The following is a 22,290-nucleotide window of genomic DNA, read 5'->3' as shown; positions in this document are numbered from 1 at the left end:
GACAGGAAACAGCAAAACTCTGTACAAAAACCTTTGGAGCAAAGACAACGCAATACTCCACAACGTCCACTAGAGGGCCTCACACACTGTTAAAGCTCTGATTGTTGAGTCATTGGACTGATGACAAAGACAAGAGAGAAATGAAGCAGTAAAGATCAGAGACAGAGACAGAGCTGCTGTGGAAGCAGGTGCATCAGCTAAATGCTAGTTAGCTAGCTCAGATGTGTATTCAGATACTCCATCTTTAGTGTTTGATTCATGAAAGTTGGTTAAAATAAAATGAACATTTTACGTGGGAGTGGACTGACTGACAGCCTTTTAGTATTTATTTATCTGTTTTTAGTATTTCTACTGTTTCTCTTTGTGAGGGGGTGAGTGTGATGTGTGTACATGAGCTGCAGACCACATTTAATTTCTCTTGGGATTAATAATAAAGTAATTATGTGAGTTGGGCCCCTACACAGCATGGTGCATGGGGCCTCACATAGCTGGAAGCAGGCCTGAGAAGCAGGTACAACATGAAAAACTTCAGTCCAAACACAGAACCCTGAGGAACTCCATGGCTTTCTCTGCTGTGAGGAAGACTCATCATTTACAGGAACAAATTGGAATCTATCAGATAAAAATGACTTATTTAATAAAGGTTTTATTCCAGCAACATTAAAAGCGTTTAGTCTACAGCCTGATAGTAAAGCGAAATTCAGTAAATCCAATGTAGAAGTCTTCTTTCTTTATTAAGAAAAATTTTCTATGAAAACTCTGGGCTGTAAAATTGCATGTAAAATAGGATTTCATGGTTTAAAAGAAGAAGCTGTTATTGTTGTAGTTTTACTCTTAAAGGACTATTTAGAAATGGAAACTTTCTACACATGATCTTCTAAACTCCGGCTGCTACATGTTACTATGAGTTCTGGTACAATGATCTTTGTACTTTGGATTCTACTTTCCATGAATCTGAAGACACGTCCCGTTTTGAACTTTGATTTTAAACTTCAGCCGACGGGAGAGATGAAGATTGTGGAAGAAATCTGACTTATTATGCTCTATATATAATATTATAATCACACCTATAATTACTTCCTTTACTATATTCATTTACACTTTTTACATTGTACATTTTTACTCTTCATGCTTTTATTTTCTTTTAAGGTTTCTTCTCTTCATATACAAGCTCTGTTAAAAGTTCACTAGGAGGGTAAGATAACCTTCATCTGGTCCTTCCTCAGACCCTTACACTGGTTCTGGTGGAGACAACTATGTGAGGTTGTTTTGACGCCAGCTCTTGGAGTTGTGTGTCCACAAAAGGTCTTCAGGAAGGAGGCTTCTTTCTACAGAAATGTACAACTATTCTTTTTCCTCTTGTCTCCCCAGAGTCTCTCTCCACTTCACGCGGGTCAGGACGACCACTCTCATTACTTGCAAGTAATTCTGTATTATTCTTATCTCCGGTAAGGTCTATATTTAGGGGTACTTGACAGGAGGGTCCGTCGGAGTGACGGACTCGCTTGTACGAGCTGTCCGGTCCCTGTACGACCGGTGTCAGAGCTTGGTCCGCATTGCCGGCAATAAATCCGAATCGTTTCCAGTGCGGGTTGGACTCTGCCAAGGCTCTCCTCTGTCACCAATTCTATTCATAACTTTTATGGACAGAATTTCTAGGTGCAGTCGAGGTGTCGAGGGGATCCGGTTCGGTGGCCTCAGGATTGGGTCTCTGCTCTTTGTGGATGACGTAGTTCTGTTGGCTTCATCAGGCAGTGATCATCAGCTTTCACTGGAGCGATTCGCTGCCGAGTGTAAAACAGCTGGGATGAGAATCAGCACCTCCAAGTCCGAGACCATGGTCCTCAGCCAGAAAAAGGGTGGAGTGCTCTCTCCGGGTCTGCGATAGGGTCCTGCCCCAAGTGGAGGAGTTTACGTATCTCAGAATTTTGTTCACGAGTGAGGGAACGATGGAGCGGGAGATCAACAGGTGGATCGGTGTGGCGTCTGCAGTGATGCGGACTCTGCATCGGTCTGTCGTGGCGAAGAGGGAGATGAGCCAAAAGGCAAAGCTCTCGATTTACCGGTCGATCTACTTTCCTACCCTTGCCTATGGTCAAGAGCTGTGGGTAATGACCGAAAAAACGAGATCGCGAATACAAGCGGCCGAAATGAGTTTTCTCCGCAGGGTGCCTGGGCTCTCCCTTAGAGATAGGGTGAGAAGCTCAGTGATCCGGGAGGGGCTCAGAGTAGAGCCGCTGCTCCTCCACATCGAGAGGAGCCAGATGAGGTGGCTCGCGCATCTGGTCGGGATGCCTCCTGGACGCCTCCCTGGTGAGGTGTTCCGGGCACGTCCCACCGGAAAGTCCTATGACACGCTGGACAGACTACATCTATCGGCTGGCCTGGGAACGCCTCGGGATCCCTCCGGATGAGCTGGTGAATGTGGCCGGGTAGAGGGATGTCTGGGTGTCCCTGCTTAGGCAGCTGCCCCCGCAACCGGACTCCGGTTAAGCGGAAGAAAATGGATGGATGGATGGATTCCTCTTATCTGGAAAACTGCAAGGATAACACCCCTATTAAAAGGTGGTGATCACACTGATGTAAGTAATTACCGACCTATTTCTATTTTATGCGCCATCACCAAATTATTTGAGAAATTGACCTTCCATCAACTAACCAATTATCTTAATCATTTTGAAATCTTATCACCCAATCAATCAGGCTTTCGATCTGGCTATTCAACAACTACTGCTCTACTTAAATTTGCAAATTATGTGCTTCCTTCCTCAGATCAAAATTAGTATACAGGTGCCATATTTCTTGATCTCTCTAAAGCTTTTGATCTATTAGACCACTACTTACTTCTAGATAAACTCTATTCAGTTGGTCTCAGCAGGAATGCTCTTTTATGGTTCAGTGCTTATTTACATAACAGACGTCAATTTGTTGTTTTTAATGATCATCAGTCTGGTCACTGTATTATTAAAAAAGGTGTTCCACAAAGCTTTACTATCTGCCCCCTATTATTTTCTATTTTTATTAATGACCTTCCTTAAGTCTGTATCGACTGTCAAACTCATTTGTATGCTGATGACACTGTCATCTATCTGTCAGGCTCAAATATACCTAATTTATAACTAATAATTCAAAACTGGCTAAAAGTAAATTTGCTAAAACTTAACCTTAAAAAAAGCAAGTGCTAGTTGTATCGTGTACTGTCCTTCTTTTATATATAGTGTTACACAGTATGTTTGGTATATTGTAATATTGTTTTGTCTATGTCTTTGTTTCTTTTGGTCCCCCTTGCAAACGAGATGCTACATCTCAAGGGGTTTTCAACAATAAATAAACTGAAATTAATATCAGCTAATAGAAGTGACTGTGTGCAAAGATGTTTTACACAACCCACCACAAAGGCAGATTAAACTGATAAACCTCTTTGCCCAAACTTTTAAGTGCACCTTCTTTAGCTAAGCTAACGTTAGCCCGGACCATGGAGCGGAGAGATGAGCCAAGCGGAAAACCCACAACTCTCATCATTTCTAGTACAGAACCACATCTTAGAGAACTAACACTTGTTAAATAAAGGACAGTTTTAATGCTTTCTTTGCTGTTCTTTTCTTCATCGTTGGTCCAACTTCATCTTTATCTGTAACTGTTTACAATATTCATGTTCAATAAAGTTAGAAAAAAAAGTTCTACTTCCAGTAAGCACTGAATAACCAACAACACTCACAAAAAAGAACCGTCGCTGTCGACGTCACCTGATATCTGGAGTAGACTTAAGACATGGCAGCGTCCTCGTCCTCCATTTATCTGCAGCTGGATGCCTCTCCTTCCACTAGTGACATCTGGACCACATCTGGACTGCATCCGGTCCATAGCTGAACCATCTCTGGACCGCATCTGGGCCACATCTGGACTGCAACATACTTGCCGTAACCTGAGTCCAGTCCAGCTAGTGACATCTGGTCCATGTGGAACACAACATACTTGCCCGTGCTGTAACTGAGCCAGTAGAGCCAAAGGTGTTGGCCGAAAAAGCTCAAAATTATCCACAATGCATCTTGAAAAGTAGTGAGCATCGATGGTCACTAGACGGGTCAATATAGACCACAATGCATTGCGGGCAGAAGCTCAACATGGCGCAAGGAGGCGAACAAATTGAGCTTCGCGAAATTACCTATAAGCACACAAACAAAGAATAAAATACAACATAAGGAATAAAAATAAAAATATTTACACACAACTTTGGATTGGATTTGGAATGACATCTTGACGCGGGTTGTGGTTGCCGTGGTGATGGCGGTAGTCATGTGGTTTGCGGCGACAAAAAAATAGGCAGCTTCGTGTCCAAATCGCCAAGAGAATGAGTGCACTATGTAGTGTGCTATATAGTGCAGCCCTATGTAGTAGACGAGGGGTTAGGGAGTAGGGTGGACATTCGGACACAGCCTATGTTTCTTCTTCGTTTTTTGCTGGTTGTTGCTATGTTTCTTCTTCTTCGTTTTTTGCTGGTTGTTGCTATGTTTCTTCTTCTTTGTTTTTTGCTGGTTGTTGCTGTTTCTCTTTCTTCGTTTTTTGGTGGTTGCTCGCAAATGGTTGCTAAACACACACACAAAAAACTTTCTTTAAAACGTCCACATTTGACAAGAAGCAAGTCTTTTATTAGTGAGTTTTCATGTGGCCCTTTAAATCACAATTTACAGGAAACATTTTACACATTTTACAGGAATCAGCTTCTCAGCTGTCTGACTTCTGTTGAGGCCCTTAAATCATCATTTATATCAGGGGTGTCAAATTTAAACACACAGTGGACCAAAATTAAGAAAAAAGGAACAAGTTGAGGGCCGCCCGATTCAAAATTTAAAACTCATTTTAATGACTTTTTTACATTTCTAAAGCGGACCTTGCGTACCATGGAAGTACGTCTGCAATGCTCGAACATTTGTGTGTGTGTGTGTGTCATAGCCAAAGTGTCTAATACGACAACCAATATGAAACTAGATGAGTAATTTTACTACTCAAACTCAAAAACATTTCTTCTCAGTTTTCCTGAAAAACTTCTAAAAACTCTGGAGCCTAAAGGGTTAATATCTCTTCTACTTCTGGGGTCTTTGTTTCCAGATGCTTGTATCTCTGGTGGTGCTTCATTTCAAGGTGTCTTCTTACGTTGTATTCCTTCATTCCAGCCTCTCTGTCTCCACACAGAAGACACACAGCTTTGTCCTTTACATCCACAAACATATTCTCTGTTTACAAAGTCCACTTTTCCTTTATCCATTTTCTGGGGAGAGGGGTTGTTGACAAAGGTGAGCAGCTCCGTCAGGTTTCTGGAGAATCGGTGAGGTACTCACTCGCGGGCCTGTGATTGCAAACGTACTGGCAGTACATTGTGGGACTTGTAGTATTTATGTAAAGCACTTTGAATTGTCTATACAAATAAATTTGCCTTGCCTTGGTACATGTGCTGTATCAGCAGGCCAGCTCTAATAGTGATTAGATATGATCATGCAGGCCAAAGATAGTTCATTCACGGCCCGTGAGTTAGATTGAATCTTTTCCACATATAGAAGGTGGCTGTTGACATTCTCTGTTAGTGATCATGTGGTACTTTAAATCATCATTTTGTTTGAAACATTCTCCACATGTTGGACAAGAATACGGCCTCGAAGCTGTGTGAATTCTCATGTGGCAGACCAAAGTACCCCGGCGACCGAAACATTTTCCACATGTTGGACAGAAAAATGGCGTCTCACCTGTGTGAATTCTCATGTGGTTCACTAAAGTACCCTGGTGATTGAAACATTGTCCACATGTTTGACAAGAATATGGCTTCTCACCTGTGTGAGTTGTCATGTGGCGCACCAAATAAGTCTTTCGACTGAAACATTTCCCACATGTTTGACAAGAATATGGCTTCTCTCCTGAGTGAATGCTCATGTGGAGCACCAAAGTACCCTGGTGACTGAAACATTTCCCACATGTTGGACAAGAATACGGCTTCTCACCTGTATAATAATAATAATAATAATACATTTTATTTTAAAAAAGCGCCTTATCAAAGCACCCAAGGACACTGTACAAACATAAGACACTAAAAGTAAGCAAAACATTAAAAGCACAAAACAGAATAAGTGATAGAGGAAGGAAACACTGTGGAAAGATGTATATGGACTTAGGGGGGATAAGACTGTCTGAACAGATGAGTTTTGAGTCTGGATTTGAAGAGAAGGAAGGAGTCCACTGTACGGAGATCAGGAGGGAGGGAATTCCAGAGATGAGGAGCCGAGCGACTAAACGCCCTGCTCCCCATTGTTGCCGGGCGTGCCGGGGGAACGGAAAGCTGATGGGTATGGGAGGAACGCAGTGTGCGGGAAGGGGTGTGTGGATGAAGGAGATCAGAGATGTAAGATGGAGCCATGTTATGGAGTGCCTTAAAAGTGATGATCAGTATTTTGTAGATGATCCTATGTTTGATGGGGAGCCAGTGGAGTTGTTGCAAGATGGGAGTGATATGATGAGCAATGGGGGTCCGAGTGATAACACGTGCGGCAGAGTTTTGGAGGAGCTGCAGCTTCTGGAGGGACTTATTGGGGAGGCCAAAAAGAAGTGAATTGCAGTAGTCAATGCGGGATGTGATCAGGCTGTGAACAAGAATGGCAGTAGTTTGGGAAGTGAGGGAAGTACGGAGACGAGAAATATTACGTAGGTGGAAATAGGCGGACCGGGTGATGTTATTAATGTGAGACTGGAAGGACAATGTGCTGTCGAGGACGACACCCAAGCTCTTAACCTGAGGGGAGGGGAGGACAGTTGAGTTATCAAGAGTAATGAAACATTTATTGGCTTTGGATAGGGTGTGAGGTGTGCCTACCAAGAGGACTTCCGTTTTAGAGCTGTTTAGTTTTAGAAAGTTGGATGAGAACCAAGACTGGATTTCTTCAAGACAGAGGGTGAGGGCGGTTGTCGGGAGCGAGGCAGATGGTATGAGTTGTCATGTGGCGCACCAAATAAGTCTTTCGACTGAAACATTTCCCACAGGTTTGACAAGAATATGGCTTCTCACCTGTATGAGTTGTCATGTGGCGCACCAAATAAGTCTTTCGACTGAAACATTTCCCACAGGTTTGACAAGAATACGGCTTCTCTCCTGTGTGATTTCTTAGATGAACAGTTAACTTACTTTTAATTTTAAATTGTTTCCCACAGAACTTGCAGCAATGTTGTTTCTCATCTCTGTGGACTGTTTTATGTCTTTGAAGAGATTTTAGGTTAACAAATCTTTTTCCACAGGTGTAACAATAGTGCAGCTTCTCAGCAGTGTGGTCATTACAATGACTTTCTAACAGAAAGGACTCTCCTACGTTCTCATTTGTCTCCGTTAGACAGCTCTTTTCTGGCTGTGTATCTGCACACGTTGTTGGTCCTGAGTCTTCAACCATGCTTTCCTCTAAAGGTGAATGTTGGTCTGCAGGAGGACTGTAAGAGGGAGTATGGTCCCTGTTTGGTTCTGGATCACTGTGACCATCTTCCTCATGAGCAGCCGGTATTGAAAACTGATCAGTTTCATCCTTCAGCCAAAGCTGCTCTTCCTCCTGACTGCTGAGGAGTTCCTCCTCTTCCTCTTTAATACGAGCAGACTCTGGTTGCTCCTGGTCCAGGTTTGAGTTCTGGTTGCACAGCTGCTGGTCATCTTGAAGAGCTTCATCCACCTTGTAGACATATTGATGTGGAACCTCTGGAGGGATAAAGGGACAAATGAAAAACATGACACTACATTTAAGTGCAGTAAAATTTCAGTAAAAACTCAGTGCACTGAAAGTACCCGGATGCTGCCCTAAACTCGGCCAAAAATCTAGTGCGAAACGATGGACACTATGCGCACTAAACGGACGCCATCTTGCTGACGTACCGGAAGGGGAGGGACTTTCAACCAGTTGTCCAGAGCCGAATAATGGTGGCCACCAACTCAGCGGTACCGATGCAGGCAGAGGCTATTTTGTACTGTTGTAAGTATGAAGTTATTTGATCATAATTCTAATATAAACAGCAGCATGCTTCTTATCTCCTCTATCCCTGCCAATAGTTATGGATGTGATTATTTGTTGGAGGCTGCAGTACAGTTAGCACACGTAAATGTTAGCAGTTTTTAGTGGTTTCGTGGATGTAGATGGGCTATAAGTGTTAGAAATGATTAATACTATAGGTTCTGTATGCTTATTCATGATTGTTAAACCTCCAGATTAAGCACTGCGGGGTCTTTGAAATAATCAAAATGGTCCTTGATCTGAAAACTGATTGGGGAAACACTGCTGGTTAGAAATACCCAGTCCTAATATTTACATGTGAGCAGGACGGCAGGACCTGGGTCGGCATTGAAAGCCTCGATCGGTTCTGCTGTCCGGCAGCAGAGCCACACTTTGAATGTAAATATCGTTGACGATCAGGTGAATTTAATTGTGGCCAAAATCGGATTAATTGTGCAGCCCTACTAGTCAGGATACCTCCAGGACGCCTCCCTGATGAGGTGTTCGGGCATGTCCCATCTGGAGGAGGCCGCGGGGAAGACCCAGGACATGCTGGACGGACGACATCTCTCGGCTGGCCTGGGAACGCCTCGGGATTCCCCTGGATGAGCTGTTGAAATTTCACAGTTTCATCCTTCAGCCAAAGCTGCTTTTCCTCCTGACTGCTGAGGAGTTCCTCCTCTTCCTCTTTAATACGAGCAGACTCTGGTTGCTCCTGGTCCAGGTTTGAGTTCTGGTTGCACAGCTGCTGGTCATTTTGAAGAGCTTCATCCACCTTGTAGACATATTGATGTGGAACCTCTGGAGGGATAAAGGGACAAATGAAAAACATGAAGAAAGATTTTAGTTTAGGTTAATTACTAGGGTTCCTAAAAAAGAAAAAATAGGACTTAATATTTATATTATTACTTAATCTATTATTATTACTCTAATCAAACTATTAGAAGCTTCACTGAGACTAAAAATCTCTTTTCCAAGAGTTTAACAGCACAGTAAAAATGTACAAACAAACATTTGTTGAATGGGACGGCCCCCGTTAGCATTAGCTATTCTATTCTATTCTATTCTATTCTACAGTCATTTAGCAGACGCTTTTATCCAAAGCGACTATCATTTCAAAGTAAGAACAACACAAGCAATCCAGTTGGATCCAGATGCTGTCATGTAGAGCTGGAGGTGGTGATTTTTTTTTTTTAGTCCAAGATCATGATTTCATCACACATCATCTTAGGTGTAAAGCTACGCTGCTTTTTCAATGCTGAGTTGAGATGGACAAATCTTTCTACCTCATTCTGAGTAGAAGAGTTAAGCTAAGTGTGGAAATGCTCCTTAAACAACTGAGTCTTTAACTTGCTTTTAAAAATGGATAAGGACTCTGTGGATCGGACGGAGTTTGGTAGATGGTTCCACCACCAGGGAACAACAGAGGTGAAGAGTCTAGCTACTGATGTAGCGCCACCTTGTGGTGGGAGCACTAGGCGTCTTTCACTGGCAGAGCGTAACTGTGGAGAGGGAGTGTAGCTCTGGATTAAGGAGTGGAGGTAGACCGGAGCCGTTTGGGTTATTGTTTTGTAAGCCAGAAGCAGAGCTTTGAATCTGATGCGCTGCAACTGGAAGCCAGTGGAGAGCGATTAGCAGCGGAGGGACATGAGCTCTTTTGGGCTGGTTGAAGACCAGACGTGCTGCTGCGTTCTGGATCATCTGCAGAGGTTTAACTGAGCATGCAGGCAGGCCAGCCAGTAAGGAGTTGCAGTAGTCAATGCGTGAAATGACCAGAGCCTGGACCAGGAGCTGGGTCGTGTGTTCAGTCAGGTAGGGTCTGATCCTCCTGATGTTGTAGAGAGCAAATCGGCAAGACCGGGAAACCGAGGCAACATGGTCCTTAAAGGTCAGCTGGTTGTCTGCCATGACACCAAGATTCCTGGTAGAAGACGTAGACACAAGTGTGATGGAGTCAAGCTGCACGCTTATCTGTGGCGGTAAAGAAGGACTGGCTGGAAAGACAATAAGCTCGGTCTTGGACAGATTTAGCTGAAGGTGGCGATCCTTCATCCATGTGGAGATATCAGCAACATGCTGATATTCACATTGAGACGTTGTGTCATCAGGTGGGACAGAAAGGAAAAGCTGAGTGTCATCTGCATAGCAGTGGTAGGAGAAACCATGAGAGCTAATGATGCACCAAGTGAGGAGGTGTATAGTGAAAAGAGAAGAGGGCCGAGCACCGAGCCCTGAGGCACCCCTGTTGTCAGCCTATGTGGTCTGGTGAGGTAAGACGTAAACCACGAGAGGACAGACCCAGACATACCAAGCTCCGAGAGTTTGGAGAACAGTATATGATGGTTGACCGTGTCAAAGGCAGCAGACAGGTCCAGCAGTATGAAGACTGAGGATTGACCAGCAGATCTGGCAACCCGTAGGGAATCAGTAACTGACAGGAGAGCAGGTTCAGTAGAGCGGCCTTGCCTAAAGCCAGACTGATATGGGTCAAACAGGTTGTTGTCTTGGAGGAACTGTGAGACCTGACTGAAGACGGCACGCTCTAGTAGTTTAGACATGAATGGAAGCAGTGAGACCGGCCGGTAGTTTCCAACCTGGGCTGGGTTGAGTGTGGGTTTCTTCAGCAGCGGGGAACCCGAGCTTGCTTGAAGGCAGAAGGAAAGACACCGGATTTAAGAGAGAAGGTGATAATATGGGTTACTGCAGGTTTGATTGTAGGTAAAATGCTCTGCAGGATGTCAGAGGGAACAGGATCAAGAGGACAGGTTGTGGGTTTTGAGTTGACCAGAAGTTTAGAGACTTGGTCCTCATTTATAGAGAGAGGAAGGAGCAGAGTGAGGCACCAGTAGCTGGTTTGGTAAGGCTGAGTTGGTCAGGCTCAGTGAATTGGTTACTGATGGTAGAGACCTTTTCAGTGAAGTAGGAAGCAAACATTTCTGCAGTCAGCACAGTGGGAGGCTGAGCAGGTGATAGAAGAGAGTTACAACCCGACTCAGGGGTATGATTGGGCGTAACAAAAAGATAACGTTGGGACAGATGTAAAAATTATAATCTGCACATTTTATTGTACACAAGTGAAACAACAAATAAAACCTGTAACAAAAATACACAAAATAAACAAGTGTTGGGGTTCGAGGACCTCCATCCATTATCTTGACCGCTTATTCCATTTCGGGTCACGGGTGAGCTGGAGCCTATCCCAGCATTTTAACAGGTGAGAGGCAGGGTACATCCTGGACAGGTCACCAGTCTGTCGCAGGGCCAACACAGATAGAGACAAACAACCATGCACACACACACACACACACTCCTAGGGAGAATTTAGAGTGTCCAATTAACCTAACATGCATGTCTTTGGACAGTGGGAGGAACCCGGAGAACCCGGAGAGAACCCACGCATACACAGGAAGAACATGCAAACTCCACACAGAAAGGCCACCGCCCTCAAGGTTCGAACCTCCCCCCAGCCGAGATTCGAACCAGCGACCTTCTTGCTGTGAGGCTGCGGTGCTAACCACCACACCACCGTGCAGCCGGGTTCGAGGACCTGCTGAAATAAATATACAAAAAAGGTTTAACCAAAACCATATACAAAACCCACCGAGTGCAAACGAAGAAGTGACTAAAACTTGGTGAGGAAACTAAAACCAAACAAAAGAGCAGCTGATCCATAACTAATGTGACCGTTGTCACAAACAAAAACAACAACCTAGCCCAACACCAAACTAAACACAAAACACCCACTATGACAGAACAAATAAAAGTGTAGCAAAGCTTGAACTAAACTGAGTGTAGAACGGTGAATCCAACCTAAACAGAACCATAACTAAGTCCTCCCACAGGACAGCACAAAATGGTCTGACACCAAACGGATCGCCCACACAAAGCACAGCGAACACTCAGTAAGCCGTACTACCAAATTTCTGTCAAAATCAGGATGAAACCACCTGCGGCAACCAGCCTCGCCTTGATTCCACAAACACACACACACCCGGTGCACAAAGTGAGGGGAAGCGGCCTGTGCCATTTTCACCACCCCGACTGGCTTCTGCTGCAGCCTTTTCAGCATAGGTTTCTTCTAAGCTGCAGCCTGATTGGTCTGGATCTGATTGGCCAATCAGAAGGGAGGAGACTGAGGTGTGTTGGTTCCAGCCACTCCAGACAGAGCCTCCAAACCAGGCAATCAACGGCAGAATGAGCCGCAGCTGCCAGCAATAGGCAGTGGCCGTAACAAGAGAGTTAAACACCATGAACATGTCATGTGTTGGGAGCATTGCGGATCTTGTTCTGATAAAAGGCCATCTTGGCCGCCTTTAGGCTGGATGTAAAAATGTTTTGATGGTACTTTAGTACGTTAGTTGCAAATGTGAGCGGTAATTTGCTGCAAAAGCCTTTACAGACGAATGTAACCCACATGGGTGAATGAAAACATCTGGAAGTGACATCATCTCGGCAAGAAAAGCTGATTGGACGGAGGCAACACAAAAAACCAGTTGTGTATATGTGCTAAGATCTCGCCGAGTCTCGATAAGTCACGCGAGAGTAGGGTCACGTTACCGGAAATGAGGACGTATAAAAAAATCTATCTGCAGATTTTATGAATCGATATTGGATTAATTTAATCTGAATCAAAATAAGTTAAACTAATTATCTGGATGCACTTTTTCCTTATTGTTGTTTCTATTTCTTATTCCCTCGTTGTTTGGTTTTAACTGATGTGCCTTCTAAGTAGACTTAATACATGTCTTTAAAAATTGGCACTAAAATGACAAACTGGTACACAGTATGAGATAATTACTGGGGTACTTTAACTCACAGAGAGGAGGTTCTCAGACACCTGGACAGCAACACGCCCTCCCCCTCACCAGTCGTCTCATCAGCCCAGGTAAACAAAGCTCTGAGGAGCATCAACGAGTCCTCAGAGCACGTACCAACGAGCTGACTGACATTCTCACCTCCATATTCAACCTCTCTCTCAACCAGAAAACTGTTCCATTCTGCCTTAAGACCACTACCACGGTCCCCTTCCCAAAAAAGAGCCCCCCAGCTGTCTGAATCACTACAAGCCAGTAACACTTCAATCATTATGAAGTGCTTGGAGAGAGGGGTGCTGACCTACATTCAGACACACTGGACCCCCTGCAGTAGGCCTACCGGTCCAACAGGTCCACCTCCGATGCTACTGCTGCAGCCCTGCACATCCCCCTCTCACACCTGGAGGGTAAAAACTCCTACATCATGATGCTCTTTATTGACAACATCAATAAAGCATTCAAGCATCGGCATTCAACACGGTCATCCCTCACAAGCTCCCCCACAAACTCTTTTCCCTGGGACTACACCCCATCCTCTGGGACTGGCTCAAAGACTTTCTGACTGGCAGGCCTCAGTCTGTCAGGACTGGGAACAGGACTTCAGCCAGCATCAAAACTAACTCTGGTACACCACAGGGGTGTGTCCTCAGTCCCATCCTCTACACCCTGTTCACCCACGACTGTGTGGCCAACCACAAGGACAACACCATCCTGAAGTCTGTGGACTGTACGGCATCTTTTTATGGCATTTAGTGTGGACTCGTGTAGTGCTGGGCGGTAGACCGGTTTGCACCGAAAACCGTTTTTTATTTTTGTTATGATATGAATTTTTCATATACCGGCAACACCGGTTTAAATAGCCTAAATATGTCCGGAACACAGCGCAGTGGTACATTGTTTCACAGGGGACATATTTCATTGCTGCGCAGCTAAACACACATGGAACAGAGCGCGAGTATGATGTTGAGTGATGTTGTTGAGCGGGATGAAAATGAACAGGGGAGCCTCTGAACCAGAAGTTGAAGATGATGACCCAGAAGAACTTCTGCCAAAAAAAGGAGCTGTGTCTATTGTCTGGAGGTACTTCGGGTTTATAAGGTCGGACGTGAACCAGACAACAATTTATTGCAAGTGCTGTCAAGCTATAGTTGTCGCCGGAGGTGGTCACATGAGAAATTTGCTACATCGTCGTAGCCGTAAACATGCTTTGGAGTACCAGGAGTGCATTAAACTAAAAGCAGCGTCTTCCAGTGACGCTAGAAGACAGGCGAGTCAGAAGTCACTTTTGGAAGCGTTTGCTAAAGGTACGTTTATTTGGTTAATACTTGAATACTGGGTAATGTACCTGGGCTTGAAGCAATAGTATTATTGCACATTATTATTCTTTTTTCAATAGGGTAGTCTTAACCACTCTACTGCAGTAATTCGTATCACAATAATATGATTAACACAGTATGCACAAGGGAAAAAAAACGTCAAATACCGTGAAACCGACATGATTTTTGAAAATACCGTGATATAGAAATTTGGTCATACCGCCCAGCACTAGACTCGTGTCAATAACACGAACAATTTTTCTGAATAAAACCATATTTAATGTCCCACCTATTAAACATGTTTAACATGACTTAAACTGTAATGTAGAACACATCCCAGTGTTTATTTTAGGATTAAAACACTGCTCTTTTAAAATAATGCAAAACATAAAAGAACCAGTCTTTTGAACGACTCTTTGAAGTAATGACTCCCGAATGAACGACTCGTTTCAAAGAGCCATAAGTCCCATCACTACAAAACACACTCATTTTAAATGGGAACATCATCTTCCCCAAATAAAGATGAAAATTAAGCTTTTTTTCCTGAAAGGACCAAATTATCAGTCAGTTTTAGGTATTTACCCAGTAAGAACATGTGAAGTTCACTTACTTACCCGGTAACTGCAGCTAGTTCAAATGGGTAAATACGAGGAAACTACTGTTCAACAGCTTCATAATTACTCTGGATTTACCCATGAAGTTCTTAGTAGCAGCAACACATGACGGTAACTACAGAAACATGTCAGTAAAAACGTAGAAAGAAAGAAGTGTTGAAGTACAGTGAAAAGCTTCTATTATTTCCTGCTAACTACGTCCCTGCAAATATCTGCATTGGGGTGGTAGAGATGTGAAACGTCTGCAACCAGCCCACAGTGGCATCTCAGCGTCTCTCTTAGTGTTTCTGCCTGAAACTGCAGCTGCAGCATCATTTTCCTCTCAGTCTAAAACTAAATGCTGCCACGTGGACTACAGATGGGAATTAGTGAGTGTTACGGCTCCTTTGAGTCCAGGGGTTGGAAGAAACCGCAACACAACAAAACCAATAACTACTGGTACAATTTTTAAGAATTTATTTACAATAATTGCTCTTTAACATAAGATGTCCTTTTTCAGGGAACAACAAACAAAAGTAAATGGAGCCTTTAACGATATTAACTGTAAAACGAAAATATGGAAAGGAAACTTAACTATAATGACAAAACCAAAACGATCCAATTCTCAAAAAAACAACTACCAACAAAAAGAGGGGACTTCTCCTATTGAGAGGTCCCTATTACTTTACCAAACAATCATCAAACAAAAGAACTCCACGAAAATCAAACTGGTTAAACCTTGTCAAAAGAAAACAATAACCAACCGCTCTGTTGGACGTTCAGAGTTAAGACTCACACAACACTACAGCAAAGCTCTTACGAGCTCTCACACCAAAATTTACAGCTAACTCAACTAACAAGCTTGTACCCTATGAACGATGCCCTAGTGACATCGCTACTGAGGAATAGTAATTCCCTGCTTTTAAACACACACAATTACACTCTATTCTAAGCTGATGCAGAACAGCTGCCGGCGCTTGGGGCAGCAGCCAATCCATGGCGCAGAAGGGGAGACACGTCATCCTCGTAGCTTGGGGCAGTTCCTGACAGCCAATCCCGAGCAGTCAAACGGGCGCACCTCCAGTCTCCAGGAGTGACAGGTCCAGCGGCGTATCAGAAACGGCAGGGGCCGTAACACCCCCACCCTTAAAAGTCTGGTTACAGACTCTCCTAATCATCATGGGGAGGCCTTCCGGAGACATGTCACTTCAAAACAAATGTTAATCACAACACAAATACACAGACAGTCACACAGCATGTCTAAACACGGGATAAGGCATCTGCAATTAGATTGTCCACGCCCTTCTTGTGCCTAATCTCGAGGTCGAATTCCTGTAGTATGAGAGCCCACCGCATTAATCTCTGATTATGGTTGTACATGCGGTGGAGGAAGGTTAACGGGTTGTGATCCGTAAACACTTGAATGGGCACAGGAGAGGATCCCACGTACGCATGGAAGTGCTGAAGAGCCAGCATCAACGACAAGGTCTCCTTCTCAATGGTGGAGTAATGCAACTGATGGCGGCCGAACTTGCGGGAGAAGTAACAGACAGGGTGATCAATCCCGTCTTCACCAGCCTGGAGGAGTACGGCGCCTGCTCCTCCATTACTGGCGTCTATATCCAGCTTAAATGATTTACCTAGGTTCGGGGCGGCTAACACAGGTGCACTTTTAAGAAGAGCTTTGACGCTCTCAAACGCGTGTTGACAATCTGGGGTCCAGATGTAAGGTTGCTTAGGACTAGTTAACGACGTCAGAGGTCTGACAACAGAAGAGTAGTTCTTGCAGAAATTCCTATAGTATCCTGCCATTCCCAGAAAACGGCGCAACGCCTTTCTATCTTCTGGAATGGGAAACTGTTTTATCGCTCTCAACTTTTCTTCGACTGGACGCACAACCCCTTGCCCAACCTGTCTACCCAAATAGGTGACAGTGGCACGGCCGAACTCGCACTTAGCAAGAGTCAAAGTGAGGTTTGCGTTTGCTAAACGGGAGAATATGGTCTGTAGAGCTTTTAAATGTTCTTCCCAGGTCTCAGTAAAGATGACCACGTCCTCCAAATATGCAGAGCAAAAGGGAAGATCCGAAAATAAAGTGTTAACCAGTCGCTGGAAGGTGGCAGGGGCATTACACATGCCAAATGCCATGACAGTATATTGCAGAAAGGTGTCGGGGGTGACGAAGGCGGAAATTAATGACGCACGGGGAGTGAGAGGGACTTGCCAATATCCTTTGAGCAAATCTAACTTGCTGACAAATTTAGCGGTCCCAATCGTGTCAACACAATCATCTACTCGTGGTAGAGGATATGCATCATTAATGGTGATGGCATTTACCTTTCTATAATCAGTTATGAACCTTGGGGAACCATCCGGTTTTGACTCAACTATACACGGTGAGCTCCAAGGACTGGAACTGCGGTTAGCGAATCCGTGCTGCAACAAATAATTCGTCTCCTGGCGCATCTGCTCTCGCTTGCCAGGGTTACATCTATATGGATGCTGCTTAATCGGACGGGAATCTCCTACATTTATGTCGTGTTGGATGATGTGCGTTTGCGAAGGAACATCGTTAAATATACCACGAAAATTATCTACTAATGACATAAGTTCATTCCTCTGAGAATCAGCCAAATAATCTAAAGTAGACGGTAAAACTGCCAATGCTTCTGAGTTTGACAGCCGCGGAGTTAAGCGCGACTCCACGCGGTCCAACATTACGTCTTCCGGTTCTAAATGTTTCACCAAAGTAAGTGCCACGAATGGGGTTTCAGCTTCCGGAATGTCAGTCTCGGCTGTTCCTTTCTGAGTTCTCAAACTCTCGCGGGTTACATAAGCTTTAAGCATGTTAACATGACATACACGAGTTTTGCGCTTCCGATCAGGTGTATGAATAACGTAATCGGTTTCACTCAGTCGATGTTTTACTTTGTATGGTCCCGAAAACTTGGCATCTAGTGCTGCACCATGCACAGGGAGCAGTACTAGAACTTCATCTCCAGGTTTAAACTCACGTACGGTCGTCTTTTGATCATAACGGCGTTTCATCTCTGTTTGTGCATTTTGCAACGCCTTTGCTGCGAATTCACGGGAGCGATGTAAGCGTTCCCGAAACGAAGTTACATAATCTAACACATTTTTGTTAGCCGGAGCCGTGCAATCCATTAAACTCTCTTTTACTACTTTTAGCGGTCCCCGAAGTTTATGACCGAAGACTAGTTCGGATGGGCTAAACCCCAACGAATCCTGCGGCACTTCGCGAGATGCAAACAATATGAAGGGTAGTCCTTCATCCCAATCTTTTGTTTCCTGATGGCAATATTTTCGTAGCATCGACTTTAACGTCTGATGCCATCTCTCTAGTGCCCCCTGACTTTCCGGATGGTAGGCACTAGACGTAATGTGCTTGATCTGTAGTTCCGCAAGCGTCTTCTTAAATATGCGGGACATAAAGTTACTTCCCTGGTCGGTTTGGACCTCCTTCGGGAGACCAAACGTGGAGAAAAACTTTAATAAAGCACGCGCAATTGAACGAGCCGTGATCCGGCGCAGCGGAATTGCCTCCGGATATCGGGTCGTTGGGCACATTAAAGTCAACAGAAATACATTACCCGATTTTGTTCTCGGTAAAGGTCCTACACAGTCTAGTATTAGACGTTCGAAAGGTTCGGCCATGACAGGTATTGGATGGAGTGGCGCTTTCGGTATCGCCTGGTTGGGTTTCCCCATAAGCTGACACACATGACAGCTGCGGATATAAGCAACCACATCCGCTTTTAATCCTGGCCAGAAGAAGTGCTTTAATACGCGTTGGTAGGTCTTATTAACTCCCATATGTCCAGACCAGTGGTCATCATGGCCTAACCTTAAGATTTGCTGTCTGTAAGGAGCTGGTACTACGATTTGGGTCTCCGTGTTCCACTCAGCTTCCCCCAGAACGATCGGACACCATCGCCGCATCAGCAATCCACCAACCAAGAAAAAGACTACTTGACCGTCGTTATTATTGTTCTGACTCACCACCTTTCCGAAGCAAGTGCGCAGCGAAGGATCCTTCTCCTGCGCCTCAATCAACATCCCACGGGTGATGGAGAGGGATGACTCAGCAGGGGTGGGCAGAGCCCTCTGAGCTTTTACGTCAGAGTGCTCTGTGTCCCTTTCAGTGTCCCTCGGTTGTTCTCCATCTGCAAATGAGGGAAACAAACAACTATTACTAAGCTCAACATCCTCAAATTTTGCCATTTCCTTTTCTTTTTGAGCCTGAGCTCGTGTTACCACACAAGCCGGCGTTATCGGTACAGGATCGGGTTGGTCCAGTACCTCCAAAGCAGGAGTTACCTTCCCACCAGCTACGTCATTCCCTAAAAGCAGAGACACATGGTCAATGGGCAACTCATCACACACAGCAACAGGAAATCGACCTGAGATCAATTTGGTTTTCAAATTAACATAATGGACCGGACACGGTGCATATCCTTTTCCAACTCCGTGGAGTATTACACTATACCCAGCATAGCTGTCCTCAGAAAAGGGTAACACATTTGCGAGAACCAGGGTCTGGGACGCCCCGGTGTCACGCAGTACTAATATCTGCTGTTCTTCTGCGGAAATATCCGTCAGAGAAATAAATCCGGGCATGGTAAAAGGTTTGAAGCAAGGATCCAGTGTGCGCTCCAACCGTTTCATGTCACCGGTTCCTTTAATAAACCCTACTCCTTTTCCCGCTGATGAGGAAGTGGAGGGATTGCCTTTAGCAGCCAATTTTGGACAGACCCTAATCAAGTGTCCTGTCTGATGACAATAGAAACATGCTCTTTCCTCAGGTGATTTAGTTTTCGATACCTGATACGTTTTTCTTCCATCTGATCTAATTGTCTCTGGTTTCGTTATAGGCTGAAAAGCCATCTTATGCGTTAAAGCATACTCGTCTGCAAAAGTGGCAGCAGAAGACACATCTGCAACTCGTTGTTCGTTAAGGTGAACCACCAACCTTTCTGGAAGCTGCCTCTTAAATTCTTCTAATAACACAAGTTCCCTAAGTGCTTCGAATGTGACCACTCCACAGGAGGAACACCACTTATCAAATAACATGCTTTTTTCACGCGCAAATTCCACATGAGTTCGTGTAACATCTTTTCTGTGTGCTCTAAATTTTTGGCGATATGCTTCTGGTACAAGCTCATATGCCTTCAATACAGCTGCTTTTACAGTGCTATAGTTCTGAGTGTCCAACAGAGGGAGCGAAGAGACCACCTCTTGCGCTTTGCCTGTGAGTCTGCACTGGATTAAGATAGGCCAGCATTCCCGCGGCCACTGTAGCGCAGTTGCTACACGCTCAAAAGCTGAAAAGTAACAATCAACTTCTGACTCTCTAAATTCTGGTATAAACGGAATGAATTTAGACATTTCTAATGGTTTTGAAGAAGGAGAGAAACTCAGGGACCCAGACGGATCACCTGAGACTGGTCTTACCTGAGCTTTGGTCTCGGCATCCAGCTCCAGCTGGCGAATGCGTACTGCGGTATCGGCTTCAATCTCCATTCTCCTGATCTCAAGCCTTATTTGGCGTTCTCGGGCCTTCTCCTCGGCTTCCAGACGCAGTCTGAATTGCCGGAGCTTCAGGCGAGCGGATAAAGGGGAGGAGCTAAGACTGTCCCCGGTGAATCCTGGCTCAAACCGAGGCAGCGTGACAGGAGTGACCGGTCTGTCACCCGCCTGTGCAGCTTCCCCTACTCCACCTGGCCCGAGCAGATCATCCTGCTCAGTTTCGTCAGGCGGCCTCGCTCCTGAAGGACCCGCCACATCAAGAGCCATTTCAGCCTCGACAGTAGCATTCTCTGCCATACCAAGCACCTTTCTGTCCACCAGACCAGCCAGTACCAATTCTCTCATCTCTTTTTTCTTTACATACCTTGGTAAAGGTATCTCATAAAAATCAGCCAACACGGCCAAGTCGTCTTTGCGACACTGATCTATCTGAACCAGCGTAGGGTTCAGCTGGAACTCCTCTAATCTGAATTTAGCCATCGCGGAGCTACCTTACTGAATCCGGTACAGCTCACAGGTGCAGACAAACTAAACAACTGCAAATGCAGACACAAAACAAGGTATAAAGCCCCTAAATACTCAAAAAACTCCCGGACGAGCCCCCATTATGTTACGGCTCCTTTGAGTCCAGGGGTTGGAAGAAACCGCAACACAACAAAACCAATAACTACTGGTACAATTTTTAAGAATTTATTTACAATAATTGCTCTTTAACATAAGATGTCCTTTTTCAGGGAACAACAAACAAAAGTAAATGGAGCCTTTAACGATATTAACTGTAAAACGAAAATATGGAAAGGAAACTTAACTATAATGACAAAACCAAAACGATCCAATTCTCAAAAAAACAACTACCAACAAAAAGAGGGGACTTCTCCTATTGAGAGGTCCCTATTACTTTACCAAACAATCATCAAACAAAAGAACTCCACGAAAATCAAACTGGTTAAACCTTGTCAAAAGAAAACAATAACCAACCGCTCTGTTGGACGTTCAGAGTTAAGACTCACACAACACTACAGCAAAGCTCTTACGAGCTCTCACACCAAAATTTACAGCTAACTCAACTAACAAGCTTGTACCCTATGAACGATGCCCTAGTGACATCGCTACTGAGGAATAGTAATTCCCTGCTTTTAAACACACACAATTACACTCTATTCTAAGCTGATGCAGAACAGCTGCCGGCGCTTGGGGCAGCAGCCAATCCATGGCGCAGAAGGGGAGACACGTCATCCTCGTAGCTTGGGGCAGTTCCTGACAGCCAATCCCGAGCAGTCAAACGGGCGCACCTCCAGTCTCCAGGAGTGACAGGTCCAGCGGCGTATCAGAAACGGCAGGGGCCGTAACAGTGAGAACGCTGGAATCTGCTACAGAGCATCTTCACCTTGTGGATCAGGTTTTCTACATGGTCCCTGACAAATAAAGCAAATAAATCTAAACTAAATGTACCGTAGAGCTCTGATCAGGATCCTCCATGAGTCCATGTGTTAGTTCATTCAGACCATCCCAGTGTTTCATACCTGTTCTGATTAACTTTATCTGTGGATTCCAGGTGATATACTGCTGGATATCACCTGGAATCCACAGATAAAGACTGAGAACAACTATCAGATCAGAAACTTCCAGAGTTTTCTCTTCCTTTAGGTGTCAGCTGTGAACAGCTCACTGAGGTGCTGCTGGAAGGCTTTTTCCTCCCTGTTGAAGTGAACTTTTTCCTCCACTAGAGGCCACATGATGAAGTAGGCGGGGCTCTACTTCTGCACTGTGTTCAAGCTTTCTGTCAATAAGAAGAGCTGCTGTGAAGAGAACAATTGTCAGACTGAATGTTGAACATCAGCTAGTTTCTCCTGCTGATTGAAACCTTGTTGTACAGATGGAACATTGGCTGTGGATTATTCTGGCTGCTCTTTTCTTTGGTAAGATAGAAACTCAACATGTTTCCTCTTCAAACACTTGAACACATTACTGAGCTGTACATGAAGAGCTTTTAATGTTCATTCTACAG

General features: G+C 44.6%; 1 protein-coding gene across 1 annotated transcript in view; it reads right to left on the bottom strand.

The window, feature by feature from the left end:
* LOC121645006 (thyroglobulin-like) overlaps positions 1-22,290 on the bottom strand; it is a 258,794-nt gene that overhangs the window by 165,935 nt on the left and 70,569 nt on the right. The window lies entirely within an intron of this gene.

The sequence above is a fragment of the Melanotaenia boesemani genome, chromosome 8 (genome assembly GCF_017639745.1).
Source record: "Melanotaenia boesemani isolate fMelBoe1 chromosome 8, fMelBoe1.pri, whole genome shotgun sequence".
Lineage (NCBI taxonomy): Eukaryota > Metazoa > Chordata > Actinopteri > Atheriniformes > Melanotaeniidae > Melanotaenia > Melanotaenia boesemani.
Note: the sequence above shows the minus strand (reverse complement) of the source record. Positions and strands in the feature narration are given on the sequence as shown.